We start from the raw sequence: 9258 nt of genomic DNA on the forward strand, positions 1-9258 counted from the left end.
ATTAGTACATTTTAAGTAACAGTTTTGCTAAAGCACATCTAGATATGCCATAAGTATTGCACATCTAAGTCCTATGTCATTGATCTTACGTTGAAATTCGTGTGGATTTTTTTTTCTTTTCCTCTTTATACTTGATTCACTCATTTAGATGTGCAATAACTAGAGCACATCTAGATATGCCCTAACACACCCACTTAAATAAAATCGTCCACTTAAAAGAAGCGCCATTTGTATGGGGGAAAAGGACGCGCTCTTGTCCGGGTAGGATTACTATAAATAGGGATACAACGGATTAATGATCCGAGTCGGAGTTGCTCTCCTTGTACTTACAGTATATGTAGCGCTCCAGCAGTACTACTAACGCCAAGAATCTAAAACAATAAGGCATCAAGGGCAATCTCTCGCGTGGTCCACGTCAGATTTACTACGAGACAAAACGTTCGCTTCGTTGAGAAGAAAAGAGAAAATAACAGAGAAAGGGATTGACCAGTGGCCCAGCGGCCCAGCTCCCAGTCAGCCAGTCCCCATCGCCGGATTCCTCTCCCTTTTCCCTCATCTGCCGCCGCCACTGGCGACCTCGCCGCGGCCGCCGCGACCACCCACGCCCTCCCCAACGCCCACCCCTTCTCTCCTCCCCTTACCTTCTCCTTACCATCAGCGAGCTCCTCCCCTCTCCCTCGCACCAGATCGAGCAGCAGGCCGAATCCGAAGCAGCCTCAGATCCGGCACACCCAAAGCGATGGTTTCCGTTGAGAACGCCATGGACAAGTTGCTCTGGCCCTGTTGCTGCAGCCATGGACAAGGTGCCCTCCCCATCTCTCTCTTCTCTCTTTGTTGGATTCGTATTGGAAGCAGGGTACTCCATGTGGTTCTTTACCCCATGTATGCTTTATTGATCTATATTTATTGAGTAAATGTTCTTCTTTTTTGACCGATGGTCAGTGATATTAAGGATTTCTCTGATTTGAGTTTTTTTGAACAAGATGTGTGCGGATCGGATGAAGAAGAGAAGAGGAAGGATCTTGAGGAAGAGTGAAGAACAAGGTGATCTCTCTCTGTCTCTCTGATTTGCCTAGGTTATTTTCATGTGTTGCACTGGTCATCTCTCCATGGGATTGAGCTGACATGGTCATGGCACTGATGCAATTACTCGGTGCAAACCTCTTCTGGTTGCTTGCAAAGGCAGATCTCACGACCTCACAGAAGTTATTAGTCCTCACCTGCATTTTCTTTTGGCTTAAAAACATCATTCAACTTCTGCATTCCTTGTTCATGATTGCACAGATCATGTGAATATTCTGTTCACGTGGGGATAGTTGTGAGCTACAGCTCAACCTTGTAGTATTCTGTGAATACTATGCCCAGTTGTTTCTAATTTTAGCATTCACTTGTTGAATCTGGGACACCATCTAATATAGTTATTTTTTAGGAAGGAGCTTGAAACAAGTCTACAATATATATTATTGTTATAATCATGCCATGTGAAATTATAGTTATTCTTTTTTGGTCTTATTGTTGATCCCTGTTTACGCTGGAGCTGCTCCATATTCATTTTTCATAGATGCTAATCACTAATTAGCTATCAAATGGCAGGTCTTCCAGGAGAAATTTGGCGCCTCAAATCTTGAAGATTAGTTCTGATTAGGTACATTGTCCAACTTTTTGTCTACTACATACGTGCTAATTTTAGAAATTGCAAATTAAACCATATCAATGGTAGATTGAAAAATGGATTTCCTCTTAGATTGGTGAGCTATTATGAACTTTAGAAGTCAAATGTTGTAGATGTTTCTAACAGGAAGATGCTTGGACTAACTTAGTGTCACAACCTATTCAGTATTGGGTTTTACCATCGATTATAATAAGAGGTTCTTTATTCATGAAATCTTCTTGAAGCCATATATTTTTATTTCGGCTGTTATTCTCAATGAACCTACTAGACAAAGGTGTGTCTCACAAGCACATGACAACAAAAGAATTACTATTTGTTAGCACCTTAACTGTATGTGATAAGCAAGCTAGCACAAGATTGTATGGTTTTATTTTCTGGATGAAAAGTTTGATTTATGTAGTACATCCTTTAATTCTTGATACATCCATACGAAATAGTCATTTTCCTTCAGATTCAGTTGACCAGGCATACGTCGGCCTGCCCCTTGTGCCTCATCTCCATCCCCATCTTCGGCACTCCTACCACTGCTCAAGTCCGCGTCCGTGATGCAGCTGGCGAAGTATTATTTTTTCTGTGTTTTCTCCATGTGGATTTAACCTTACATCTCCAGCGACAAACCTTTTGATGGAGTAAACATCTACAACACTGTTGTGCCTTTTGATTTTCTTATCTGGCTCTTTTCATTGTTTGTTCTTTTTACAGGCCGCATAATGCAGAGTTGTGCCTGAATGACTAGGCCAGTTCCCAACAAATTCAAGCAGCTAAGCTTGCAGGCATGTGTACTATAAAGGGAACCAAGTTCTGTATATATTGTATTTGCAGAAAGCGTTTTTGGCATGTGCGGTTCTAACAAATTTGAGGTAATCATGTACTTTTTGTGCTGATTCAGTAGGACTGTTTTACTTGAACTAATGCCTTAGTATCTAAATTGGCAGATCTTCTTTCTGATTCTCGAAGAAATAAAGTTACTATCCGTTAGTACAATGAGGAAAAAAGTACGCCCATTACCTAATCAGCATACTTTGTTTGTTCATATGCTATCAGGAATGCTTAATGCTTGGCCAGATAAAAACATGTTAGAAATGCTTATGCTGTAAAAACTGTTTTCTTCTATGAATATTTGTCAGTATTGCTTGTCTGAACGTCTCTTACCTGTTACACATCTCACATGAGTGGACCTATAGATGATATGGTGTTGAAGCTATGATGATGGAAGCTCTAGAGAAAGTTGAAGATGTTTCTAAGGAGTGACAAGACAGAGTATAGCTCTCCTTTGGCCAGTTTGAGTAGACAAAAAGTATGTGATGACACATATCTTGATACTGCCATTTCAGTTTCTATTTCAATATATGCTACTAATAATTTCATGTAGGTGCATGTTCTGATGACTGGAAAATCTATATCATTTGTCAGTGCTATTGCCTTAGTTATTTATTTTCCACGTTATCTTATTCCTCTTGCTTTCGCAGGAGCAAGGCATTAACCATGATTCTTCTTGTTGTGAGAGAAAGAAAGTCATGGACTCCATGTAGCAATTAGAAAGGACCCTGCTGCTGGAGAGCAGCAAGTAAACTCACCAATCGTGCTCTTTTCGTTTGGATTGCTAAGACAAATTCATCCAGTAAGTCATATCTACATGTGTTATTTTATTTTGTTTATCTGTATTGTTATTCCCCCCCTGAACCTATCCCTTTTGATCTCCTCTATAGCACTAAGATCAGAGGCAAGAATGGAAAATGGGCTTGGGGCAGGTCTTAAGAAAAATATGCGAATATATATAGTTTTTGCTATTATGCCTTTTCTTGTCGTATGATTACATTACTGTGTTTCCAGTTTCTCTATTTTTCCTAATTCACATCATCACCAATTTGAGTTGCCCAGCTTCATAAAGTAGTAAAAATAACCCATTTTTCCTAATTTAGTAGTAAAAATAACCCATTTTGATATATGATGTTGATATATGATGTAGGTCCGACCGTCTGAGGCCTCCCCTAAGATCGCCATAATCCTGAAATTGTTATCACCTATATAATACCTGAAACTAGCACTCTTAATAGTGATAAATGGTTCATTCTACCTAAAAATCTTGTAAGTATTTGTTATATGCGAGGCTGGCTCTTCAAACATAAATGTTTGGCTCTTTGTGTGTGCATCTATATTTGTTCCATAAAGTATCGTTTGAACCAGTGTAATTAAATAAACACCGAAGAGCTTTGTTTTTTGTCTTTCTGATGCCTCTTGCAAAGAACAGATGATTGATAGTGACAACATTATTACATATGATTAAGCTGTAGCACTAAGTTGTCCCTATGATTTGTATATCTGCAATCTGGTGAATGAGTCCTCACATTATTTTTGTACCCAGTCGAGATTAATCATTGTAGTAGTTATCATGGCATCATCACATTCAGCAGCGTGAGCAAAATCTTGCATTATCTTGCTCATATTTTTCTTATTGAGCTGGACAAGACCAAATAGACAGTAGTCAGTTCAGTTTCTTATTTTCCGAAACTTAATTCTATTTGGTAGATATCTATAGCTCATCACAGGTTGATATTAATACATGGAAATTTTTGAAAAGAACACAATGTCATGATCTTTGACAGAATATAATTTTGCCGACAGGGAGTTTGAGGCTATCATTGATGAGGTATCCTGGAGAGTTTCAAGCTGCTTGTCTTGTTTCGAATCATGTTCTCCGAGGCTATGTATAGACTTGCAGCACTGTCTTCCTTGTATTTTAATGAAGTTTGGCGCCAGGCTCTTTGAGATAACTTATTAGTTGCTACTGATTGTTCGGGCGGCGGCGGCGGCTGCGGTTGGCGGCGTGGAGGGCCTGGTGGTCTCGTCGGTGGCACCTCCGATCAGATCTGTTCTGACCGGTGCAGCCGGTGGTGGTGGTCATCTCTTCCGTCAGAGGTGGTCGGCCTGAGGCTGGGTGTTCGGATCTCGGGATCCGTCATCTGGCACCAGTTGCGAGTCGGGGAGACGTAGTTGCCGGTGAAAACCGAGCCGACGGCGGGCGATGGCGGCGTTCCACGTCGTTACCTTGATGAAGGCATCGTCATGTGACTTCCGTCGACCCACTCGTATTGCTCCGGGGGAAACCCTAGGATCTGGTGTTCCAGACCGGACGATGGCGGCACTGCGGTGTCGTTTCTCTCTTGGAAGTCAGAGGCAGGAGGTGGAGCGGCTTCGTCTTGCACGGAGCTTCGGTGGAGATGTCAAGTCATGCCTGACCGACAGGTGCTACGCTTGGTCATGCCTGGTCGGCAGGTGCTACGCACGACAGATCCTCCAAGGGCTTCAAGCTGTGTCGGCTGGTAGTACGTGACAGCATGGCGCTGAGGTGTATCAGTGGCGATCGTGACGTGTACAGCTGTTTGCGCGCAGGGAGGAGGTGCTGTTGGGCGCCGTGGTGGCGTCGACGATAGCTGGACCGAGCAAGGTTGATGCATCAATACAGTTCTGAAGATAGAGCGGTGGCAGTTGGCGGCGGCGGCCTCTGAGAGCACGCCGGACCAGTGTGAGTCCCAGACCCGGCAAGTGGCTAGGTTGGGGTCTTAGGTCTTAGATGTTAGGCTTGGCTGTGATGTCTGTTTGGTATTAGGCCCAGGCTATCTGCGCCCCTTCATCAACTGGATAGGTGTAGCGACAGTTTGTTGCTTAGACGGCGGCTTTAGTCTTACTGTTGTATGACTTTGTAAGGTCTTGTGAGAACAATTAATAAAGTGGCCGTATGCATCGCCCAGATGCAGAGGCCGGGGGTCATCCTCCTTTTCTAAAAAAAACTAAAAAAGAAACTAAAATGGGTGCCACCTACCTGGCACCGCAAAGCTTCCGCTCAGGAGGCGCACCAAGGGTATTATCATCAAACTGGTGTTTATGCCCTCAACTATTAGGATGAATATTTGTTATATGTCCAAAAGCCCTCGCTCTTGGTATGTGGCAATGCAACATGTCTGCAACAGGATCAGAGACGAGGATTGAGAGAAATATTATACTCGGTCATCCTTTTGTATCAACTGTAAAGGTGAGATCCCACTTTCACGGAAAGCTTTCTCTTATCCTTTTGTATAAACCTATTCCCAGGTTGCCAAATCCTTATTTTAATTGTAGATATTACAGTCGTCTAACTATTTTCGGCTCATCTAATATGTTGTCTTCAGACTGTAGCATTTATGGGCGAGCAATAGCGGTGACAAGCACCAATCACTGATAGGTAAAAACATAAGGTCGCCGGCCACATGGAACTCCCTGTTTCATGTTGTTTCTTATGTGATAAGTAGATAACCTGCAATGAAGGATTATGAGAATAATTGCTTGCTATACTAAAAATCATCTTTGTAATTATCTTTTAGCGTAAAATTATGTCTGGTTGGTCTAACCAGATGGTGAAAGTGCATGCAATCTCTTTCACTACCTATATCTATATAGAAATTCTGCTCCGAGGCTCAATAATGGTGCTTCTGTGCTTAATTTGTTGCCACCTATTGCATAACGAAATTGTTAGGTGTTTCACATGTGTTCTTGAGCATAAAGTAAGATGCATTACCAACATTATTTCAAATGCAAATATATCATCTTCTACTCTGTACATGTTTGTTGGAATTCATGAGGGTGCAAGATTTAAGAAATTTACAAGACCAATTCTTTTGTACTAATGGTGCGCTTATGCTACTATGCTACTATGCAGGTATATGCTCATGTTTTAGTTGCATGGATATGGTCTTCTCAAGTAAGTTTTGCCTTTCAAGTTAGATATATACCTCCATGTTGTCAAGGCAGACAAAATGTTAATGGTCTGAGATTAAGACATGTTTTATATTGAATAATTTAATCAATTGCTGCTAAACCCTGACTGCCAACTATGTAGCATTTTCTGCTTGCACAAATTAAGAAAGACTCGGGTTATTTTCCCTAATTTATTGTTCAGTTTAAATGCACAGATCTAGGAGTCTTCCTTTTGCCCTTTTGGTATAGACTATGGGTGCTTAAGTCACTCCTAAGTTTTGTTGCTACATTTCAGTGCTTTCTACTATCTGCTTCGAGTTACAGGGTAAATCCAGATGTTTACACTCATGCATGTGTACTGTGGAGAGGGAGATGCAGTTCATACACAAATGTAGTTTTATATGCACTTAACCTGTTTAGCTACGAGTATGGAGATTTTGTCTAAATCCACGAATACTTATATGTTGCATCTATTGATGAACAAATATGTAAAAACTTTTGTTTGCATCTCTCGATGAACAAGGGGCTTACTCTTGAATCACCTGAACTATCTGTGATCATATAGGTTATCAATCTACTATGCGTTTATATGGGCTTATTACTGCGGTTACATCTTTCCTTCTACTGTCACTTCCGTTATACTTAGGCCTACTACACACGCGTGATATAACAGCCGACTCGGCAGAAGCACCCAGCTGGACTGGATAACCACGGCGTGCGCGTGCTGGAGGCCTAGCAGAAGGAGCTGCACACGCGGTGTCTGCATCTTCGGCCTCGCTGCACCCCAGAATCGAGTCACATCGTTGTGGGTTGCGCTTTCTTAACACTATTTGTCTCAGGGTGTATTCCATGGTTCAGAATACATGTACTTTATAATTTACAATGCCTGGTTTGGATAAAAACTGTTCCTTAAGCCTGTCAGAGGTTATTTGATAGCACTATCCCCAGCTGCTAATTTATGCCTACATACCTGTATCCATTACCATTATTGAATTCTGCACAAAAACTGGTTTGTTGGCTTGTTCACTGTCATAATGCTTCTGATGTTTTATGTTCAATTAAATAAAACATACTCCCTCTGTAAACAAATACAAGACGTTTAGTGACCTAAAATGTTTTACATTTATTTACAGAGATAGTATACATTGCTTATTCATTCCCTTTAAATTTGGATTACTTATTACCCTCAACTAATGAATTGGTTCACTGAATTATGCTCTAGATTATATGTACTACTACATATAACGCATCTGAGGTCCTATAATGTACTCTGGCTGTTTCTTTCGTTATCAATTGTAAATTCTATTGCAAGTTCCTTACCTATATGTACATGTTTGCAAGCAATTAGAGAAGAAAGGGGGTGGAAGGGTCGCATGTCAATCTAGCACCGCAGGTGGTGCCCCAACCCCTAGTCAATCAATAAACCAGCAGCAGAAACGCAGGCGAAGAAATTGCCCGAGGTAGATAGTGTCTCTCTCGCCTGTACGAAACCATGGCCGCGCTGCTCACCTCCTTTTCACCGGCGTTTTCCTGCCCCGCATCCTCGAGCAAGAGGCCAGTTATCACCACCTCGTCCTTCATCTTGCCGGTCGGTCGTGAGCACAACTTCCCGGCCCTGAAGACGGCTGCTGCCCGCCCGCGCCTTGGGCTCAGAACGGCGACGCGCGGCCGCGGGCCAGACAGCCACCGCTCGCCGGCGACCACTTCCACGACGAGATGGAGCGAATCACGCAGCTCTACCTCGACATCATCTCCAGCGACAGCGACTTCCTCTACGCCGAGGCTACGGCGATGTCGGCGCGGGTCTGCCTCTCTGCCAACAAGGCCCTCATCATGGCGTCCTGCGTGGTGGACAGCGCGCGACTCAACCTCAGCGCGCCCAGCGAGATCTCCGCCGAGACCATCCACGGGACCGTCCGCACGTACGCGGCCGTCTTCTCCGCCGCCGCTGACGACTCTTACAAGAAGACGGTCAACAGGAACACGGTGGCCTCGTTCCTCGGCGCCCTGAGAGGTCTGGCCGCCGTGAGTCACATCCTGCTCCAGGGCGCCCTCGAGTCCCTCTGCCACGGGCACCCGAGGGTCGCCCTGTCCGAGTACGCTTTCAACTCCGACGTGGAGAACATGTACCGCGAGTTCGTGCAGGGGATGCGCGATGTGGAGGATGAGATACGGAGCGCTAGCGCTGTGAAGACGTGCAGGCTGGTGGTGCTGGTGATCCTTGCCAGCACGGAGCTCACGGGGTCCTTCGTGGGACTTATGCTGGATCGGCGTAGGAGGGCGCTGGAGAAGGCGCGTAGCGAATCGGCGGTAGTATGACTTTTATGAGTCGTTTCGCTCTAATGTACTAGTAGCTGTAGGCTGTAGCCGTTCCAAGAGAAAAAAAGTGTTGTTTTTTATTAAGCACCTTGTCGAAATAGGTTCCTAAGAATTAAAACCATTTCACTATTCAGTGTTGCCTAGCAATAGAGTGACACTTGCATAGCAATCCTATTCAAATTGCAGAAGGTAACACCTGGTTTTTCTTTTCATATTTGGTGGGGAACAAAGATCAAATTCAGATGCAATATAATTCCAACGAAAGACAGTTTTTACCCGGGTTTCCGCTAACTAAACGGAGCCCTATGAAACACGACTTAAAAAAATCAATCATTCTTTTTAGTTTCTTTTAATAAAGGAAGCTTTTATTGAAATCAGATCATTATCAAGATGATACAATATCATGTTGAGATCACTCCCGGACTCTATATAATTAGGATGCACATGGCCCACCCACACACATACACCAGAGTTATATAACAAGTGAAATAACATGAAAATGCTATGGACCGTCAATCCTTAGACTAGGCCGC

General features: G+C 43.3%; 1 pseudogene across 1 annotated transcript; it reads left to right on the plus strand.

Moving 5' to 3' along the window:
• Window positions 1-375: 375 nt before the first annotated feature.
• LOC125544041 (uncharacterized) lies at window positions 376-8918 on the plus strand (annotated as a pseudogene). Its single transcript, XR_015618996.1, has 11 exons — window positions 376-803; window positions 984-1044; window positions 1594-1645; window positions 2124-2301; window positions 2375-2532; window positions 2608-2667; window positions 2857-2969; window positions 3142-3293; window positions 4298-5894; window positions 6369-6410; window positions 7080-8918. The product of XR_015618996.1 is annotated as an uncharacterized LOC125544041 (transcript).
• The last annotated feature ends 340 nt before the right edge of the window (window positions 8919-9258 follow it).

The sequence above is a fragment of the Triticum urartu genome, chromosome 3A, assembly GCF_056163025.1.
Source record: "Triticum urartu cultivar PI428250 chromosome 3A, HENAU_Tu73, whole genome shotgun sequence".
NCBI classification, from domain to species: Eukaryota; Viridiplantae; Streptophyta; class Magnoliopsida; order Poales; family Poaceae; genus Triticum; species Triticum urartu.